Consider the following 22,179-nt stretch of genomic DNA (forward strand, 5'->3'; position numbering starts at 1 on the left):
AGTTGCTTTTTTTGACCTTGACCCCTTGACATAGAAACTTTGTTTAAGGTCCCTGCATATCCATTGTGGCATTCTGTGAATGAAATATAAACCACATTGGACCAAGGGGAGAGAGGATGTGCTACAAATAAGATTTTTCATACAATTTTTAAACCTTTAACTTGAAACATGGTTCAAAGTCACTACACATCCTTTATTCAAATGCACTGTTAGTAAAGTATAAGCAAGATGGTCCAAGGAGAAAGAAAATATGCTCCAGGCAAGAATTTTAAGAGAGGCTATATTTGAACTTGACCCTTGACCTAGAAACTTTAATTTGTTAAGGTTACTGCAAATAAATTGACCAGTGGCACTGTGTGAGTGAAGTATGAGCTACATTAGACCAAGGGGAGAGGAGATATGCTCCAGAAAAGGATTTTTGTATAATTCTGCTATGACCTTGACCTTAGAGATATAACATGGTTCAAGGTCACTGCACGCTCTCTACCTAAAGCCACTCTAAGGGTGAAGTATAAGCCAGATTGGTTTAAGGAGAGAGATGATATGCTCCGGACAAGAGATCTCGGACGGAGAGACGGATTGAAGGACAGCTAGACGGATGGACGGACAGACTGATCACTATAAGGCGCCCGCCAAGCGGGGCCCTTACAAACAAAAAATTCAACAGCAAAAATATGATACACCGGTATATTGAGATAAATACATTAGTCTGTCGAATTAATGATTATCAAATTGTGAAAACATATAAATGATTGCAGAGCAAGTTTAATTTCATCATTAACATTAATGTTTCATTAAATAAGTTTTATAATAATCAATTCAACTTTGGGTAAGATACAGTAAGACTTAAACTGTCTTACATTTCTTTGCATGGTGAATAACCAGAAATGAACGATATGTTTCCGTATATTCTCTTACCTTTTTGTATACATACATTCGGGATCAGCCAAATAGCACCCCCGTTTCATATCAATTTGAAGGCATGCTGGATCTACAGTGTATTATGTATTTAAGGACCAATTCAAAGCGTGTAAATACTTTCATCAATTCAACAAATATCGGATTTTGAAATCAACAGAATTATATCCTTATTATCGAATAAAACGATCCTTACAGTAAAGATTTCTAAAAACAAAGGCTCACTTGGGATTATTTCTTTTAAAAAAATATAATATAAAACTGTAGCTTTAAAAAAAAATTATTTGTAAATTCACAAATTAAATGCCTGTGTCGCTTTAAATATAAAACACTCGTTATTCTCTAAAATATGCACCTGATTTCACTAAACACTGATATGGTAAAATCACAATAACAGAGAGGCCATTATTATTCTGCTAAAAGAACGATTTTTCATGCACACTTGCATTTATTTCAAACAAAGGCTCTAAACCAGGAATGCATAAGTTGAAGGAAAAACAAATTAGAAATGATTGCAAATAAATACGCACACATTACGTGTCGCAAATTTAACGGACTTTGATAACATTGAAAAAATTGCAAATACATAGTGACAGTCCCTTGAAAAACGCTGATTCGATCCTTAATTTAGCTCCAACGTTAACTTAACCCTTGGGAACTTTACTGGAACATACATGTACATATATGTTACTTGATATGACCTTAATGTTCATAAGACGAACACGTTTCGCCTATCTATCTATTCACATATGAAACTTGAAATACCGTGATCCAGCTTTATACTCTGGAGACTTCATTCAAATATACTCTAATCTACAAAATTTTTGACGATGCTTGAAGATTGATATGATTTTTGCTTATATTGTCTAATATTATCTATTGTTGCAGAATCCTATCTTTATGCTTTGAATACATTTCAGCTCATACTATGTCAAAAAACTCTTTTTTTTTTATGACAAAGTTGTTCTATGGAAGAAAATCTCAGTTTAACATTTTTATCACTTCTTTTAAATAAATAAAATATATCAATTGATAGAGGCTTTGTTTTTAATTTGACAAACTTGAATTCCCTTCACAAAACTTTGTGGGGGCAAGATTGACTGTCTTTTGAGAGAAAAGTGAAATGTTAAAGGTTTTCAAACGCCAAACAAATATGATAACTAGGGGATAAACGTACACAAAACTCGTTGGTTAAAAGTCATCAAACCATAGAAAAGGGGGAATCCTAAATTCCCTTTATAGCTCAGCTGAGCCGAAGTGATTTTTCCTGATCAAAATGTGTCCGTTGTCTATCGTCGGCGTTGTCGTCATTGTAAACTTTTCACATTTTCATCTTCTTCTCAAGAACCACTGGACCAATTTTAACCAAACTTGTCACAAAGTGTTCTTGAGTAAAGAAGATTATTCGTGTTTGTTCAAATGAAGGGTCACTCCCTCCTTCAAGGGGATATCATTATGAATTAGTATAAAACGAATGTTATCTTTTAAAAACCTTCTTCTCAAGAACTATTTGGCCAGGAAAATGCAACTCATGTGGAAAAATTCTCTGATGGTGTTTATTCAAGTTTGTTGAAATCATGACCCCTGGCAGTAGAGTGGGGCCACAATGGGGAATACGTAGGCAAAATCGTTACAATTCTTCACAAGGACAACAAAGTATTGATTGACCATCAATATGAAGCATTAAAAAAAGGTAATGTATCAATTCAATGCCAACCAGGCTAACAGAGGAGGCATCAAAGTGGATCATAGTTATACAAAGTGATACAAAAGGCTATATCAATAAAAAAAAATCATCTTATAAACAGCAAAGCCATTTTGTATATTAATTTAAAAGCATCCGTAGGAAGTATTGATTTACTTTTGTTCAAATACACCCCCTGAACCCACTTTTACTAAATATATTTAAACTTTTCAATACTGAACTGATATTTGCTTTTACCTAGCTGGTGTTACTCTGGTGAGCGATGTGGCCCCTGGGCCTCTTGTTTATTTTCAAAATCAATCTTTGGTATCCATTTCGACGCATTTTACTCGCATACTTACATTGGTAAAGTTTTTGCATATCATACAATTCAATTGGACAACCATATGTAAAATTCGCACACGTCTCGCCATTAAGTTGGTCTGTATCAAGGATCTGCGGGCAATATCCAGCTAAAAAGAGAAAAAAATATCCTTGACAAATACGCTTACACAGAAATGACTGAATTCACATTTTCAACCAATAGAAAAGTAACAAGAGGCCCAAGGGCCTTAAAGGTCACCTGAGTTTGATGTAACAATCCATAGATAAAACAAAATAAGCTGATAAATAAAGCTTTGTTTTCCAAACGAAAAAAAGGGTCGGATAATCAGGGATCAGCAAAATTATGATTAAGTACGCAATAACAAACATTAAGATTGATATATGTATTTGCCTGTACCCCCTCCTCTTTTGGCATTATTCCTAATGCGGACTTAACCAAACATTAGTTTTAGAGCAATATTAGTAAACACATTTTATCCCCAAACTTTTCCCCTACTTTTGGCCACTTTTGGTCTTAAAAGATTATTCAATTTACAAATGTATAGGATAATTGTCCAATTTTCATTTATCTTACTATTCAAAAGTTTATTTGACCATTTAATACTATGAAAGTACTTTTGTATTGAACATTACAAAATTTCTTGAATAATTAGATAACTGCCCGTATGAAACAGTCCGGGCGGCTTGGACACGGCTCAGGCAAGGTTTCCGTCTTGAGAAACACGTGCTTTAGCATTCCGTGCTCCTATGTAAAGTATGTATGGAAAGCCGTGCCTGAAAGTGGTAGAGGCACGGACACAGCACGGGATATTGGCCGAATTATTTAAATGAGATCACACAGTTTTACAAAACCCGTGTCAGAAAGCCGTGCTAGTTTCCATATATGGACTCAAGGATTCTGTAAACCCATGTCTGAAACCCGTGTCCTTTTCCATATATGGAGACACGGTTTTTTGGAAACCCGTGTCAAAAAAGCCGTGCCATATACCATACAAGGAGTCAAAGGATCTGTGCATTTATTTAGATCTAGGTCAATGCCCTTAGAGAATCTCCTGATGTAACTGTGGATGCCAAAATGGTGCCTGAAACCAAACTTAAACTTCACATTGCTTTACATTAATGCTTAGTTTTAGAATTCAAGCATTAAAATTTTATATGAATGTGTTCACTTTCTGTTAAGGATTAACTTTATTAGTTACAATCCATGCTAAGTTTTTAATTAACTTTATCGATAATGTACATATTCAATTGTAATTTAATCTAGTAATTTTAATTAAGATTTTAATGATAATGTACCAGTCGGTTGTATAATCTTATATATTGTAATTTAATCTTTATTTTATAACTTGCTTATAAGTTGGACATATAGTTTTTGACCAGAAATTAACCCCCAAAAATCCAACTTTTGAGGCAAGTATATACGGTAAATAAAACTTTCACTAGCTAGCACAGTTTGTCACATAAAATATATACTAGAAAGGATTGGTGAAAGTCCAACTAAAGTCACTTAAGTAAACTTAAAAACTATTTCATCATGTTCATTGTCAACATTGCAATACAGGAAGATCATTGAAATTGAAAAATTGACTTATTTATTCTAGATTACACTTACTGCATTTAGTTCAAAAGTGAAGAAATTATCCAAGACTGACATAAATACAATTCCATCTGACATCTGTTAGTTTAATATCCTTTAACTAGAGCAAAAACACACATTCTTAGCTCATGACCATGAATCCCTCCAATTTAATTTTCAAATAAAGGAAGTTATGATTGAGCATGCTCAGTAAAAAGCCCTGAGATATAAATAAATAGTTTGAAGCAAAACCCGCCTGAGTTAAAAACCTCTCCCTGGGATGCTGATTCCGTGCCCCCACACGGGTTTCTGTTAGTGAGGATTCCTCACTTTCGGACACGGAAGCCGTGTCTGTGTCTTGGACATGCAGAACCTGTTCATCTTTTTAAAAGCCCGCGCGGATTCCGTGTCTTAGCCGTGCCCAAGCCGTGCCTATTCCGCCTCAAACTGTCGTACGGGTGTACTGGACTGGCAAGCCAGAGGTACCAGGTTCGATCCACAGCATAGGCACAAAATGGTCTTTGGCATTACAAATGTTTTTATCAGAAATTATCAAAATAATTATTTAAAACTTGTCAGATTCTGTGTTTATTGTAAGCAAATCATTTTGAATGGAAAACTAAAGCGACATATTATGAGGAAACATAAAGCAGAGCCTGAAGTGGTGGAGATAAGAAAAAAAAGTAGAGATGTCCAGAATGTGTTTTTTGAGAGGAAGAGGAAGGACGGTATTTATGAATATAATGTCGAGTTAATATCTAATAATGAGGAAGCAGTGATGAGGGAGAGAAGACCAGAACATGAAGACCAGCTACGTGTCTGTGCAGCATGCAAAAGTTTCGTTTCAAATAGGTTTTTTTTTCGACACAAATGTACCTCTGAGTACGAGGCAGATGCTTTGAAGCCAAAACTTTTGCAGAAATGTAAAACGAGACAAGATAATGATGAAGAATTTTCAGAGATTCTGAACAGTTTTAGAGATGGGGAAGTTGGAGACCTCTGCAGGACTGACAAAATCATCAAACTTATCGGTTACAGGCATTTTAACCTAAGAAGACATGAAAAAGGAAAAGAAAACGAAGTTAAAAGAGTTGTGATGGCAGAAATGAGGGAACTGGCACGTTTATATTTGACTTTTTGTGAAATTTGTCATATAAGTGAACCACAAAGTTCGGTTTCTGTAGAGGACATGTTCCATCGGGAACATTTGGAAGAGTTGTACGATGCCATCCAGTCGCAGGTTAGCAGCAGTGATGAATCAAACAAAACAGAAAAACATGGGCAAAAGCTGTTTTTGAATGCAGTTCTATTAAGATCCATGAAAGCACTCCATGGCCACTATGCTGAGACCATGCAAGACGCCAAGGCACAAGAGCTTCAGCATTTTAAAGATGCATATAAACACAAGTCTTGTGAATTATTCACAAGTGCCAGGCAAACTTGTGTGAAATTCAAAAATTAAGGAAAAGCCCTTGCAAATCTTCCAAATATATATTACAATACTTAAACACTTCATTAATTATGAAGTGTCAGCTATAGTTAAAGATTTCTCCATTCAGAAATATGCCTGGCTTAGAACACTTATTGTTGCGAGATTAACATTATTTAATGCCAGGCGTGGAGAAGAAGCTTCTAGAATCCTACTCTCAGAATGGAGAGATGCTGAAAGAGATGTGTGGATCCCACAAGATCAGGTGGAGAAAGTAGCAGATCCAGCAGAACAGTTCTTGATTGGCCAGTTTAAGCTCATATACTTAAAAGGAAAAGGCAAAAAGTATGTTCCTGTTCTCGTTCCCACAGATTTGATTCCTGGAATAAGGATACTTATTGAAAACAGAAATCTCTATGGGATTTCCACTCAGAACCAATTTTTGTTTGCAACTAAATGTGGAAAATCTCATTGCTCCGGGTGGCATGGTCTTAGAGAAGTGTCAATCAAAGCTGATGTTGATATTCCAATAACTGCAGGAAAGATGCGACACAGGCTGTCATCCATATATGCCAGCTTACATATGTCCCCCAAAAATCAGGAGATATTTTTGGAGCATATGGGACATGATAAAGGCATCAATAAAGAAAACTATCAGTGCCCACAAGGACTCAGGACTCTGTGTGTCATGGGGAAAATGCTCACTGATGTTGAAGGTACAATATAACTTGTTTTTTCTTATCTAGGGTTCTGCATGAATTTTAAAGGCAGGTTTCAAAGAAATAATGCATTTTCACTATATAATGGCAAATTAGAGCGCTCTGAATACTTGACCCTGGGGGATAAAATTCACAATTTTCAGTAGAGGTGACGTCCTACAGGCGTAATTTCTAATTTTCCAGCATCAATTTGAAAGTTTGATTTCCAGGAGTAAAGAAGAAGATTTTTAAAGACAAAAATATTGCCTAGAACTTTCAAGAAAAAAAGTAAAAGCTTCTGATTGGTCAATTTAATTATCAATTAAGGGTCAGATAGGAGGTTAAGTTTGAATTCAATCATGAAGGAGGGAGTTTAGTGTGAGTGAAACAGGAAATGCAGATATATCAATGTTAAGGCTTATACACTTCTTCTGGATGTCACAGTATCTACTGGTAGGTGTGGTAATTAATATCTGGTACCTATTTGAGTAAATTTTATTATAATTATGTACATTTTGTACACTATGATATACTTGAAACTTGTTGACCCTAACATTTACTTTAGATATTTGAGTTTCCTTGCACACATTCTGAGAAATAATAGTCTGATAGATGCTGCAGTGAGTCTCAAACTGTAAACTCAGAGTAAATGAAGAACTGTATTGGGTAACTAATACGTTTTAATATGATTATTGGAGTGATAAAATGTACCGGTATAATACCGGCGGTATTACATAAAAAGTTTGTTTAAGTCTAAACACACAATTATGTTGGTGTATTAGTGTCCCTTACAAAAATTAAGTTATATTTCTATACTATGTTAATTACATGTCTTTATGTTTTCTTACATAACATTTAAAGCTAAATTTTTAGCTTTAACATTGTAAATCATAATCAAAATGTTTTTGTATATCAACAGGGTAAATATATAGGTTTTTAGGTCATATAGTATTAAATAATGATAAGGACATTTCAGACGTAAGTATATTCCAGGCGACATTTTAGTTTCCAGGCGTAATATTTTTCCGGGCATCATTTGTTTTCCGAGCGTAACTTATTTGCATTTTTTGCCTCAAATTCCTGCCTATATCTTCTTGGTTTCTGCTTGGGTTACGCCCGGAGCCTGTGTATCACCATATATGTAGAGAGACAAACTGACGGAAATCCCTCTCCAAGTACGCCTCAATTCCTTAAAAGGTAGGTATATTTTTTGCACTTGCCGCTGCTATATTTTTGTGGAATTCTGACTTGCATAAATTGGGAACAGTCTGGTAAAATAAATTCATTTCAGTTGGAAATCAATCTCAATCAAGCCATCCAGTACCATATGAAACTGATGAGAGTGAGGAGATAGAACAGGAAACAGATTTAGGTACATTGCTCATTAGCTCAGGGACCAGAAGAGCTTATGTAATAGTAATATGTCTATCATCCATCCTTCTGTCTGTCTGTAAACAATTTTTCAAAATGCAACTCCTCCTACAGTTTTTGCCTAATTTCAATATAATATGGCACACAAGTAGAATTAAATAATATACATAATTCTGTTTGGTTTTTGATTTTGATGAAGGTTGTTGCCATGATAACTAAAAATAAAATTAAATATATGATACTTTCAAAAGGTCTTGCCAAAAACATATAGAAATTTTTATAATTCTTTCAAAATACTAGATACATAATTATCAGTTTCTTCTTTTGATTTTAATGACTGCAATATATGCCATTGTCACATATAGATTAAAAAATAATTTTAAAAATTATTTTTTTTGCATTGTTTCAAGTGCAAGTGCTAGTTTTATTGCAATCTTGTTATAGAGATTTAATCAAGTAATTTAATCTATTTATTGCTTTAATAAAACTGATGAAAAAAATTAGGTTTTTATTATCTCATTCTTATTTTGGAGGCCAGTTAGGTTCTGAAAAATTGAAATTTTCTTCAACATCCTTGCTCATAGAATTCCCCCTAAAATTTAAGCAGTAATCATATTGCCTTTTGGAATGCTAGCATAATTTGGGGTTCTGCAGAGAATTATTTATTCAAAAGGTTCTTGAAAGACCAGCTTTTTAGAATATATTCACATTCAAAATGTTCCCCTTATTTTATTTGCAATTATGCTAAAATGAAAACTTTATACATGTTCCTTGAAATGATATTAAAACTAATGAATTCTAGTGCTTGTTATCCAGGTATAAAGAAGAGCATATTTAGAGAAAAACACAAATGTAAGTAATAATGGCTTTTATCTAGTTTTGAGTATGCAATTATAAGGAAAGATGTGACTTAATTCTGTATGAATTCAAAAACTTCCGATGGTTCCATCTGACATCATTAAATGGGAACTGGATTTGTAATTCATTATCTTCAATATCTGCATTAATATGCCTTATTTTACCCCTAGAACTGAAGACAAGGCTAATAAGAGTGAGTGCAAAAATGCTTTTTAATAGCTATTTGAAAACATATATGCACTCTTTGTTTTGATTCATAGGGGGAAAATATACATATGAATTATGCTGTAATGATCAAAGAAAGGACGAAAAGGAGGCCTGAGATACACATGTAATGATAAACTTTTCTTTTGAAGGGACAAGGATACAGTTTCAACTGATATTTTAAAACCAGTTTTAATATTTACAATTTCTTCAAATGATCAGCACAAATTTGAACATCATTTGTTGATTTACAAAGGAAATTTAGAACTTACAATTCTTCATAATGTAAACAAGCTCGTGTCTTGTTTTTGTTTTCATGTAGAAAATATCATATTTATACCAAAACAATATTCAGCAAATCACTAGATCATATTCATAAATACCATTTTGATTGAAAAAAAATCTACTTTGAGCAAACACATATTAATATTTAACCCAGATGTAAGCAAAGTCAAGGCACAGCCTTGTTTTCATAATAAAGGTTTGGAGCTTTAAGACTGTCTTGTATGTGGACAACTGAAATTCAAATTTTTATTTATTTGAAATTCTTTAGCTTAAATTTTGTTCTTCCCATTAAAGTTTACAAAATGCATTTTATATATATAAATGCCACTTTTAAGATTACTTTAAAACCTTTTAAAACATCTTTTGGAAGTAGCAATAAAAATCATAGCAATTTGGATTTTCTTGAGTTAGGTAGACAAAGGTATCTAGTTCGGCCATTATCATCCACTAAACAACCCAGGCGTTTGGAGGCATTCCAAAACTCATTTTCATTGTCTGGGCATATTTCTACTTCTATCTTTTTAAGGGTTGACGCCATCTGAAACTTGAAAGACGTAAATCTTATATTAGCCTTCAAACAGAAAGGATACTGAAATATTTGCCATTTATGAAATCTTTTACAGGAAATGTCGTACAATTCGTTATTCGGGAAATAACATCTAATTCGGTTTTCAATACTTGCATATTTTTATGTTCATTTGAGTATATCATTTACATGCACTGAGTATTATTTCCTTTATTTATTATGAAGATCATTGCCGTTTATCAGTCCATAAACGACACTAAGCAAGTCACCTGCTAGATTTCTTGAACAACTGCTGTTCCATCATTTATGCATATGACACACACGTCTATATTACAATATTAATATATTTTATTTTACTTTGAATTTTTTCTTCACATATATGTAAATATAAACAACTTGTTTTTCTTTGTTTGTCAAAACGGGAATTAATGTCGCAGCTATTGCAGAAAAACCCCGCTTATGTATTTTTTTTTCTACAACAGTTACGATTATAACTCCTGCACTATCAATCAAAGCACAGGAGTCTGAAGTTTTTATCGTCAAAAAAAAAAATTCGGATAAAAAAAATTCCCACCCTCACCTAAAAAAAAAAACAAAAACAGTTTTTTTTTGTTTGTTTTTTTTTTTTTTTTTTTTTTTTGGGAAATTTTTTTCCGGATTTTTTTTTTTTTTTTTTTTTTTTTTTTTTTTTGTACGATAAAAACTTCAGACTCCTGTAACCAAAGAGAGCATTTTATTGTTTAAATAATACACTACAGTAATTGTAAAGGGTCCATAGAAGTATCAAAAAATTAAGTGAAACTATGTTGCCTAAGAATTTGAAAATCTGCGGAAAATAAACATGTATTTTGTTGAAAATACAGTGGACATTTGTCTAGTGTGAGGTATTCGATTTTTGTCACTTGTTTTGTGCTACTATAAAGTACACAAAGAGAAATCTCAAATACATGTTACAAGTACGTATTTTTACACGAGGTAATGTCTCTGGCTACACAAATAAATTGCCAATTCTCTGAATTGGATACACTTGGTACCAATACTTAGTTCTCTGCTATATATGCACAAACAACTCAGATACTTGGATATACTGCGCGGTATCTTCGACTATCTTTACAATACACGGTATTTGCCTCTTCACTAGTCTCTTCTTCGGAATTCGTAGAACGTGCTATAACATTTGATTGCTTGAAGCTATCTTCAATTATTATTTCCCTACCGGTGAAACATGTGTCATAACTTTTGCACTAGAACACAAATGCTTTCAAATAAAATTTTATTTTTGGGGGGCATGATGGATAGACAAGCAAAGAAAATGTTTTAAATTTGTAGATATTTTCAATGCAAACCCTTTAATATTCTTCAAAATGGTTTTGGAGCGATTCTCATTTTGCAATTTTTGGTACATAGCGAGTATATGGGAGGCATTCTAACTATGGTGAGGGCTTGTCCCGAGACACAGGTAGATTAAGCTAAGTGACAAACCATAGGACTTGTTTGATATTTTTTAATAATCGTATTTTAACAATGTAAAATGAGCTGTTTTGATCAAAGCATGCATGTTTGTATAATGACATTCATAGATGTCTTTCTTTGTACGACGAATCGACTTATTTTTGAGATATTTCATTAAAAAAAAAATGTCCACATTTTGTGGAACTTTCTCATAAACAGGATATAAAATGACAACTTAAAGAGAAAATGGAACACGCATTGCTTATGCAATACTCTCAGAATGCTTGTTTCTTTAATTTGTATTTTTTATCACAATTTACCTTTTTTGGGATAATCCTTGACTTTTTGCGTGCATTTTACATCGTGTAAACTTATGCATACAAAGCGTAGATACACCACATAAGACAACAGAAATCCCATATGTTAGTTTTGGAAAATCGTAATTGTGAAACGCAGTATAGTGGACAGGTGTAAAGATCAATTTTTTGACAGTTAAAGACTGATTAAAAAATAATTATGAAGGGGTAAAAAATGAAATCGTGTAAATAATCCTTGATTATATTCACAGGGACATAAGTTACATATTTTCTTAATACTATAAAAAAAAATAATAAGACCATATCAAATAGATGTTTGAGATTATTTTTTTTTTAAATATGTAACATAAGTGACTGTGTTATTATACAGCTCGAAAGCCAGAAAATTTTGATTTTGGTCGGACTTAAGACGATGGAATATTTAATGTATAAGCTTATTGTAGAGGATTTTTTTCCTTTACGATTGCAATTCAGACAACACTTCTTGGGGAGAGGGTAATCAAAAGAGTCCGTTTATATTTATTGACAACAGTTTTTAGCTTGTAAGCCAGGAATTCATTAATTTGGGGAGTAGAAAAGCAGATACATGCTCTTTTTTTCATTTGCTGCTATTCCAACAGAAATACAATCTCTAGGTTTTAAACTCCGTTAATTATTTCTATTAAATATTGAAAGTATGAGTATGAGAGGAAAAAAATATTAACTTTTATATATATATATATATATATATATATATATATATATATATATATATATATATATATATATATATATATATATATATATATGACAAGAATTCCTCCTTGAAAATAAATTCTGTATAAAACTCGTATCCATTTATTTACCAAGGTGATGTGTACTTCCAATTATTGATGGAATTCGTATTCAAAAGAATGTAAACATCGACAAAATTACATTTTAAGAGTTTTATATTACCTGTATAAATTCAGTCACATAATTGTTTGCATGTTTTGCGTTGTAGCTATAGAATACAACCAAACTTCTTGATCAATATTGCTACTCTAGACAGTATTTCAAAACGAAAGTGGAATGCGAATGGGCCATTTGGGGAAATACCCTACAAAACGAGTCTCGGGTATTACCGTCAGAAGTCGGAAAAACAATTGTTGCAATTGCTCGGAAAGACCCGAGATGATTCGTAAAACAAAATCTCGGTTGTCTGAGGCAAAATATATGAGAGTGACGTTCAAAGATCTCTTGCATTTCTTGCATTTTGTTATCGATGGGACACAAATCATGGATTTCCTGGGAAATGATTTCCTCTTTGGTTTCGTAACAATTTGAACCAGACACTCGGTTGTATTCGTAAATCATCGGAGACCGAGAGTCTGTTTGAACAAGACTATATGCCATTAACAGGTCGAGACCACTAGATTTTCTGACGTCAGAATAAATTTGCATGTAAATTAGCTAATATGTTTACTTTACCTGCTGCTGAATGAACCGCAATGCATTGTGGGCTACTACAAGTACCTAGCTGTGTTGAAAATTAAAGGCAACTTGAATTGTCCCTTGGAAACTTATTTTCAATTCTTTTTTGAAATCTGTGAATTAAATATTTAAAATGATGTATAATCTTTCATTTTTATGCTCACATTTACAAAATTTTCTTTATGATGCCTTATATCAACTCATAATACATCGGCTTGTATACCGTCGTTCAAAGAGACGTATTTATAAGTGCTATTGTGTCGATAAAACATTGAGTTTTTTTCACGTGATATACGTGTACATAGCTTTCGCAGGTAGTATATAGGTCCTTGTTTTTAGACAACAGGAGAAAGTGTGCAATATTATTTAACCCCTGAATATTATCAGAAAGTGTTTTATGTATATGCAAAAGTCAAAGCGTTTGTACGATATTCGAAGCAACTGTTAATCATCTAAAACAACTCTAATATTAAATGTGAGCATGGAGCAGTGTCTTTAGAATATAATCTTTAATTTCGGTCTAATAAAGTTACAAAGAAGCTCCATAGGCGCTTGGGTCAAGGATACTGTATTTTTTCTATATAATGTATTGTCGAGGAAATTCGAACTATACTCGTCACATTTTTTTTCAGTGTGCAGTGTTAATTTTTAGTTTTTTGTAAACCTTTCTGCTTCATATTCACTAGAATGTCGCGGAAATTCGATTTTATGCACGCTTTAAAAATGACATATCCCACTGTATACTTAAAAAGAATCTTTTTTAAAAGTATACAGTGGGATATGTCATTTTTAAAGCGTGCATAAAATCGAATTTCCGCGACATTCTAGTGAATATGAAGCAGAAAGGTTTACAAAAAACTAAAAATTAACACTGCACACTGAAAAAAAATGTGACGAGTATAGTTCGAATTTCCTCGACAATACATTATATAGAAAAAATACAGTATCCTTGACCCAAGCGCCTATGAGAAGCTCTACAGTTTTTCCGATGACGAGTTAAATTTTGTGCAGTAAACCGACGAAAACCACGTGTAGCCATTGAGTCGTAAACACGTGGCAGACTGTAATGCTTTGGGACTCTTTCACTTGATTGGAGAACGGGCGTGACGAGGACATCGTCACGTGTTGAAAATTGCCTTCCTTATAAGGTAGTGGTCTCGACCTGATTAAGGTTCTCGACATCTCGAAAGGGTTCCAAGATAAAAACTTCTAAGAATCTATTAAATAAATGTGTGTGTGTGTGGGGGGGGGGGGGGGGGTATATAGTGAATATAGGGAATGTCCGTCTGTCTGTCAGTTACGCTTTAGGGTACCCAACTCCTCTCACCACTGTATGAATTTTAATGGACTTCCACAAAACCTTTATAACTTATTGGCATTGTGCACTTCCTATTTTATTTTTTGACCAGACACATATTTTGGGTTTCCAATAGCAAAACATAAACACTGCTTTTTCTAAAATATTGTATGGTATACCCATCTCAGATCTGCATGCAACTACTATACCATTGAATAAAATTTAATGATACTCCCAGTACATAATGCCATTGTGTATCGCTATTTTATTTTGGATCTGACATTTATTGTTTCCCAGAACAAAACATGGATTTTACCATTATAATGATATGGAAGGTGGGGGGTATCATTTAGTGAGCCCAGTGCTCACAGTACCTCTAGTTATACCCCCGCTTGAAAAGCGGGAGGGTATTTAGTAATCGGTATGTCCCTTTGTACGTCCGTCCGTCTGTCTCTTAAGCTTACGCTTTGGGCACCCATCTCTTATCCGCAACTCCTCTTATATCACTGAATGAAATTTGTTTGATATATAATTTCTTTCTTTTGATTTATTAATTGATTTTAAAAATGTATCTTTCGCTTTTAAAAAATAAACAGAGGTGTGAGCACTGAGCTCACTATATGACACTCCCGTCCCCCATATGATTAAAATGACAAAATCAATGTTTTTCTCTGGAAGACCTGAAAATAACTGTCATCAAAAATCGTAAAATAAGCGATACAATGCACTCTTCAAGCTTGCGGGGTTATGAGAAAAAAAAAAAAAACGACAAATGCAAATTTTGGCGATTTCGTTATTCAACAATATCCTAAACATGCAACAATAGAAAGCCTAGATAATGATTTGGATTAAGTACTGTAGTATTTTCAAAGTAAAATTTAATGTAAAATTTTTAGATATTAGAATGTAGGACACTGAAAACACTAGTAATAACTTTTGAATTTCATTTACTACATATATTTTTCCAGAGAAAAGAAAGAAATTAGTTAGACAGTAAAATAAACCAAGTACACTCCCTTCCCCTGGTTGAGTGTGAGTGAAGAGAGAGAGGGGGGTTGAGGGGGAGAAAGAGGGGAATGAGTGGGGAGAGAGGTGAGAGTGAGTAGAGAGAGAGAGGGGGGTGAGTGGAGAGAGAGAGGGAGTGAGTAGAGAGAGAGGGGGGGGGTGAGTAGAGAATGAGAGAGGAGGGAGTGAGTAGAGAGAGAGAGGGGGAGTGAGTAGAGAGAGAGAGGAGGGAGTGAGTGAGAGAGAGAGAGGGGGGAGTGAGTGGAGAGAAAGAGGGGGGAGTGAGTGGTGAGAGAGAGGGGAGAGTGAGTAGAGAGAGAGGGGGGAGTGAGTAGAGAGAGAGAGGGGGGAGTGAGTGGTGAGAGAGAGGGGGGAGTGAGTGGAGAGAAAGAGGGGAGAGTGAGTGGTGAGAGAGAGGGGGAGTGAGTAGAGAGAGAGAGGGGGGTGAGTAGAGAGAGAGAGGGAGTGAGTAGAGAGAGAGAGGGGGGAGTGAGTAGAGAGAGAGAGTGGGGAGTGAGTAGAGAGAGAGAGGGGGTGAGTAGAGAGAGAGAGGGAGTGAGTAGAGAGAGAGAGGGGGGAGTGAGTAGAGAGAGAGAGGGGAGTGAGTGGAGAGAGAGGGGGAGAGTGAGTGATGAGAGAGAGGGGAGTGAGTGGGGAGAAAGAGTGGGGAGTGAGTGGTGAGAGAGAGGGGGAATGAGTAGAGAGAGAGGGGGGTGAGTGGAGAGAGAGAGGGAGTGAGTAGAGAGAGAGAGGGGGGAGTGAGTAGAGAGAGAGAGGGGGAGTGAGTGGAGAGAGAGAGGGGGGAGTGAGTGGTGAGAGAGAGGGGGGAGTGAGTAGAGAGAGAGGGGGGGTGAGTGGAGAGAGAGAGAGGGGATGGGGAGTGAGTGATGAGAGAGAGGGGGAGTGAGTGGAGAGAAAGAGTGGGGAGTGAGTGGTGAGAGAGAGGGGGAATGTGTAGAGAGAGAGGGGGTGAGTGGAGAGAGAGAGGGAGTGAGTAGAGAGAGAGAGGGGGGAGTGAGTAGAGAGAGAGAGGGGGAGTGAGTAGAGAGAGAGAGGGGGAGTGAGTGGAGAGAGAGAGGGGGGAGTGAGTGGTGAGAAAGAGGGGGGAGTGAGTGGTGAGAGAGAGGGGGAGTGAGTAGAGAGAGAGAGGGGGGAGTGAGTGGTGAAAGGAAGGGAGTGAGTAGAGAGAGAGAGAGGGGAGTGAGTGGAGAGAGAGGGGGGGGAGTGAGTGATGAGAGAGAGGGGGAGTGAGTGGGGAGAAAGAGTGGGGAGTGAGTGGTGAGAGAGAGGGGGAATGAGTAGAGAGAGAGGGGGGTGAGTGGAGAGAGAGAGGGAGTGAGTAGAGAGAGAGAGGGGGAGTGAGTAGAGAGAGAGAGGGGGAGTGAGTGGAGAGAGAGAGGGGGGAGTGAGTGGTGAGAGAGAGAGGGGGGAGTGAGTAGAGAGAGAGGGGGGGTGAGTGGAGAGAGAGAGAGGGGGTGGGGAGTGAGTGATGAGAGAGAGGGGGAGTGAGTGGAGAGAAAGAGTGGGGAGTGAGTGGTGAGAGAGAGGGGGAATGAGTAGAGAGAGAGGGGGTGAGTGGAGAGAGAGAGGGAGTGAGTAGACAGAGAGAGGGGGGAGTGAGTAGAGAGAGAGAGGGGGAGTGAGTGAGAGAGAGAGAGAGAGAGAGAGAGAGAGAGAGAGAGAGGGGGAGTGAGTGGAGAGAGAGAGGGGGGAGTGAGTGGTGAGAAAGAGGGGGGAGTGAGTGGTGAGAGAGAGGGGGAGTGAGTAGAGAGAGAGAGGGGGGAGTGAGTGGAGAGAGAGAGGGGGTGGGGAGTGAGTGGTGAGAGAGAGGGGGGAGTGAGTGGTGAAAGGAAGGGAGCGAGTGGAGAGAAGGAGGGGGAGTGAGTGGTGAGAGAGAGGGGGGAGTGAGTGGTGAAAGAGGGGGGGTGAGTGGAGAGAGAGAGGAGGGAGTGAGTGGAGAGGGAGAGGGGGGAGTGAGTGGAGAGAGAGAGGGGGAGTGAGTGGTGAAACGAAGGGAGCGAGTGGAGAGAAAGAGGTGGGAGTGAGTGGAGAGAGATAGGGGAGCGAGTGGAGAGAGAGGGGGGAGTGAGTAGAGAGAGACAAAGGGGGGGTGAGTAGAGAGAGGGGGGAATGAGTCGAGAGAGGGAGGTAGTAAGTGGAGAGAGGGAGCTAGTGAGTGGAGAGAGGGAAGTAGTGAGTGGAGAGAGGGAGCTATTGAGTGGAGAGACAGAGGGGAGTGAGTGGTGAGAGGGGGAGTGAGTGGAGAGAGGGATCGAGGTAGTGAGTGGAGAGAGAGAGAGAGAATTAAGCTAGGGACTATATTTTGTGGCGGAAGGTTTTTTAGACAAAAATGATCAGTTTTTCCATTTTGAACTATAACAGTACTGTTAATTTTGGATTCCTATTTTTCCATCCTGGCTGCACAAAAAGCTGTTTTTTGCAGTTAAATATGTTATGCTGGCTCTTAAAAATCTATTAGATTATATCTTATGAATTCTATCAACAAAGTGTGACAAATATGGTAAATATATTCTGAAAATCCGGAAAAAAAATTTTAACGTAAAATTGACACTTTTTTCGTAAAATCTGAAAATTTACATTAATATACCCCCACTTTTGATGTTCTTTTACAAATATTCAAGATAAATTTAGCCTATTTGCTTAAAATCAGAAAAAGTTTAAGACTTTAAAATAATATTTTGCTTATTTAATTTTCAATGCCAGAAAATCACTTTTTATTAGTGCAGAAAGGCATACATGTTAACCTATTGTGATGAGAAAGAGGGAGATTCAGACCTCAAAAGCGGTAGCATTGAGCGCGTGTTGTTTAACGCTTGGATTATCGATATTTTCATGTAATATACATGTATATTATAAGCCTTAAATGAAATCAGGTACCTACACTTATAAATCTTAAATATCAACAGCAAAGAAGAAGACAGAAACACCTTAAGTTTGACATAAATTGTACAAATTCAAATATTTTTCATGCTCATCATTTTGCTTGGATTGGCTGCTTTACTTAGCCTTTTGAAGAGTGATCTTTGCTGAAATAGCCTAGAAGCAATAATTCTGAATGTTCATTCAGTTTTTAAACAAAACAAATGATGGCATGGTTTAATCTAGATCTAAAACAAGTTCGTATCTTTCGTTATATAAATCAGATTTCCCGCGATGATCGAAAACGAAAGTAGAGATGTGGCACATGGCTTGGTCAATCGAGTGATTTCTATTGACTTTATTGATAAAGTTGTGAGCTTCTGTGCTTTTAAAGACGATGTCAAATGTTTTCATCTAATTCTTAAAAGCTGTATCTCCTTTTTCACGGCAGGGATGTTGATTATTTATCGTAACCAATGTAATCACTGGTAGTCGGTAGTCTTATGTTGTTGTCGTTGTCAAATCCGTGCTTGAAATCTATGTACAAAAAAAGCGTTTGTATGATTCCGAGTCAAATCACGCGATATCTAGCGAGATTTTATGAGAGTGGCTTCAAAAATGGATACCCAAGCGAACCAAAAATACTTTAGACGCAGCTTTTGTAGAAAAGCGGTAGATTTCTGAATTAAATCGGTAGGCGGGAGATGGAGTGAAAAAGCGGTAGACTCCCGCCTAAATCGGGAGAGTTAACATGTATGAGAAAGGTCAAATAATTGATTATGCGAAGCAATTTAAAACCTTTTCTTAGTCACAAATTTTAAGTGTCTTTTTTAAAACAAACTTAGAGTTCATATTGTTTCATGCTTTAATTGAATAAAAATATTGGAGTAAAAAAGTCAAAAATAAAATTTTAATTTAAGACACAAATTTCAGTGCAAAAAGGTCATATTAAATGTATTTAAGAGCCAAAAGAATCAAGCGTATTGACCCCCATTTTTTTTATTTGAATTTTAGTTAAGCTATGTATTTAGAAACTAAAAATATACTTGGGAAAAAAAAAGTTTAGGACTTTATATATCAGGATCGAACGTCGTTAATTAATGTTTTTCCGTCATTTCTTTCCTTCCTGACCTCAGGATCTGCATTTCATTGTCTTTCCCAATTCATTATCCCCTATTTTTTTTAGTATAAATTATACTAGTTTTTACTAAATATACGAAGTATCATTGTAGAAACGGGACAGCCATTGATTAAAAGCGCACCGGAAGTATTGACGTAATACCTCAAATAGCGCTACTAGCATGACTAGTGCCAGATCCGGTGCCAGCTAGGAATGTTAAATAAAACTATGAAAAGAAAATGAAACAGAGCCTACTTCAAGCAACAACAAAGCACCAAATGAAATGGCATTTTAAACTCAACTCAACCAGTAACTTTTGCATTATTGAAATTGACGGAACGTTCAGTGTTGGTTCTTGCTACTTTAGGTGTCAACATTCTAAAACAAAAACCTGAATGAAAAAAAAGAACTTTCAATTATGCTTCTACATTGGGATGGAACATATCACACATGTATACCACAGGCCTTTGGATCGCTTAAAAAATGTGTGGAAAAAATAAAGGTATTCCAACAACTTTTATCTCATTCACAACCCAGGTAATTGGAGAAAAGACACCACCCAAAACCACAACCCCGCGTTATGTACCCAAAGGGGTTTTGACCTTTTAGAAATAATTTTTTTTTCTCTGAAATATCCACAAAGTATTACTAGTGAAAAATCCACAATTAGATTTAAGTTAAAACTAGCCTTCTTTTACTTAAAAAAACCTCTCTTACACTAAAACTGTTTTACTTTTGGGTACAGAACACGGAGGGGGAGGGGGGTCCCAAACTCCACTCCTCCAGTGATTCTAAGAGTTAACTTTACACTTACTCAACGTAGATACATTACCCTAGGAAATACTAAAGGAGACTATATTCTAAACCCAAATATTATAATAGTAAAAGACACCCAAACCAGGGGCCAACATGTGGTCTTACCTATTCTCTTTAGAGAAGTGGACAGGCTTTCCTACATGGACTGATGGATGTCAAGCCTGTCCACTTCCCTAAAGAGAATAGGGTCTTACCCTATCTTAATTGTCTTTTTTATATGAGACTCGTGACATCCAAGCATGGATTCAGAAGGATCATTGATCAGACATTTCAAATGCCATGGGCGTCGGAAGCAAATTGAAAAGGGGGAGGGGGCTAGTAGAAAGTGGGGGGGGGGGGGGCAACAAAAAAGGTAAATTCCAATTTTCACTGCCTATATAATGCGAATACACCGTCGTAAACGACAAATTCTTTCCATTGTATGTTCATCTGAAAAGTAAAATGTCGTACCTAATCACCCGACTGGCGAGGTGGAAAAACATCGTCATAAATCCGGGTTTGTTATTTCCTTCTTATAATATACCTTTTTTAGGTTTCGGTATCAATTTCCTGTTTCAGTTCTTGTGAAAAACGTTTTGTAAAATTGACTAATTCAGTAATTGTACTGTAAATCAAGTAAGTATTTCATATGTATATTTACAGATTTAGAACTATAGATTACGGTTGTGAAGATTACATCCATTACAGTGTATGACTCCTTCTATTTTTAGGACGGATCTACTAGAGGGAGAAGTGAATTTTGTAAAAATCATATTTTGTGTTTTCTGTTGTTTGTTAATTGTGAAAATCTGTCTTTATGCTGAAACATAAGTAGATATAATATATCCATATAGTTAGATGCATGTTTAATATCGAAAATATTTACAACAACACTAGTGTTGAATAATCGGGAAATTTTCATAATCGATAATCGGTCAAAATCGGAGAAGCTTAATCGATCAATCATCGACTTATTGGTAATTCAAATTTCAAATACAAAATTCTATTTCTTTACTGCATTTATCATTTATGGAACAAACTAAAAATAAAATTTTATCAAGTTTATTCTAAAGACAACTTTTTTGATGTTTAAGTAACAAAGAAACAGATTTTTTTTCTTTTTTTACTTATTTGCTCATAAAACTAATAATGTTTGTCATGACATCAGATTTTGCATTCCCAAGTTGGAATAATCTAACTGTGTCTCGGTACAAGCCCTCACCACAGTTAGAATACGTCCCATATACTTGCAATGTAGAAAATTGGAGCGGATACGCTCCGACACGATTTTGAAGATTATAAAAGGATGTGCACTGGAAATAACTTCCAAATAAATCAAAATAATCTTTTTGGAGATTGCTTATGCATTTTATCCCAAAATGTAATCCATATAAAGATGTAAATCCAATTAATGTTCTCAACGATTTTCTCTCGCTTCAAATTTACCTGCTATGTTTACATTCGGAACTCTTTAGATTGTCCGTAGTAAATGCACTGAGTATGATTTATTGCCCGTGCTTCTTTTGCTACATTATACGAATACACGGAACGAATTCTATCGTTAAACCGGGTCCATAGGAAAATATCATTTTAACGATGAATGTTCTATAATGCATTCCCTGGATATGTGTAAATTTCTACTTGATTGTTGTTAACTTTGCCTTCGGACGCCATTTTTGTTGACTTCCTTTGGTTTTACATGTATTGTAAATGTGTATGTATTAGTTTCGTTCAAATCATACAAGTTTATTTGGGTGAATTTATTTGGGCGACAATCGATTATGAAAAAGGTAATCGATAATCGGAATCGAACACCCAAAAACGATCGACAATCGATCGTCGGCGACAATCGTTTCATCACTAAACAACACTCTCAGATTGAAGAAAGATACTTTTATCAAATTGGGAATGGGCCCTCTCAAAAAAGATACATGACTTAATATGTTTTACAATGTGACTGCTGGGGT

The 22,179-nt window shown here is 35.8% G+C and overlaps 1 pseudogene; it reads left to right on the plus strand.

The window, feature by feature from the left end:
- The first annotated feature begins 5,037 nt into the window (after positions 1-5,037).
- On the plus strand, positions 5,038-9,201 carry LOC134263840 (uncharacterized; annotated as a pseudogene).
- The last annotated feature ends 12,978 nt before the right edge of the window (positions 9,202-22,179 follow it).

The sequence above is a fragment of the Saccostrea cucullata genome, unplaced genomic scaffold (genome assembly GCF_032062105.1).
Source record: "Saccostrea cucullata isolate Sc308-1 unplaced genomic scaffold, CSIRO_AGI_Scuc_v1 ctg358, whole genome shotgun sequence".
Classification (NCBI taxonomy): domain Eukaryota; kingdom Metazoa; phylum Mollusca; class Bivalvia; order Ostreida; family Ostreidae; genus Saccostrea; species Saccostrea cuccullata.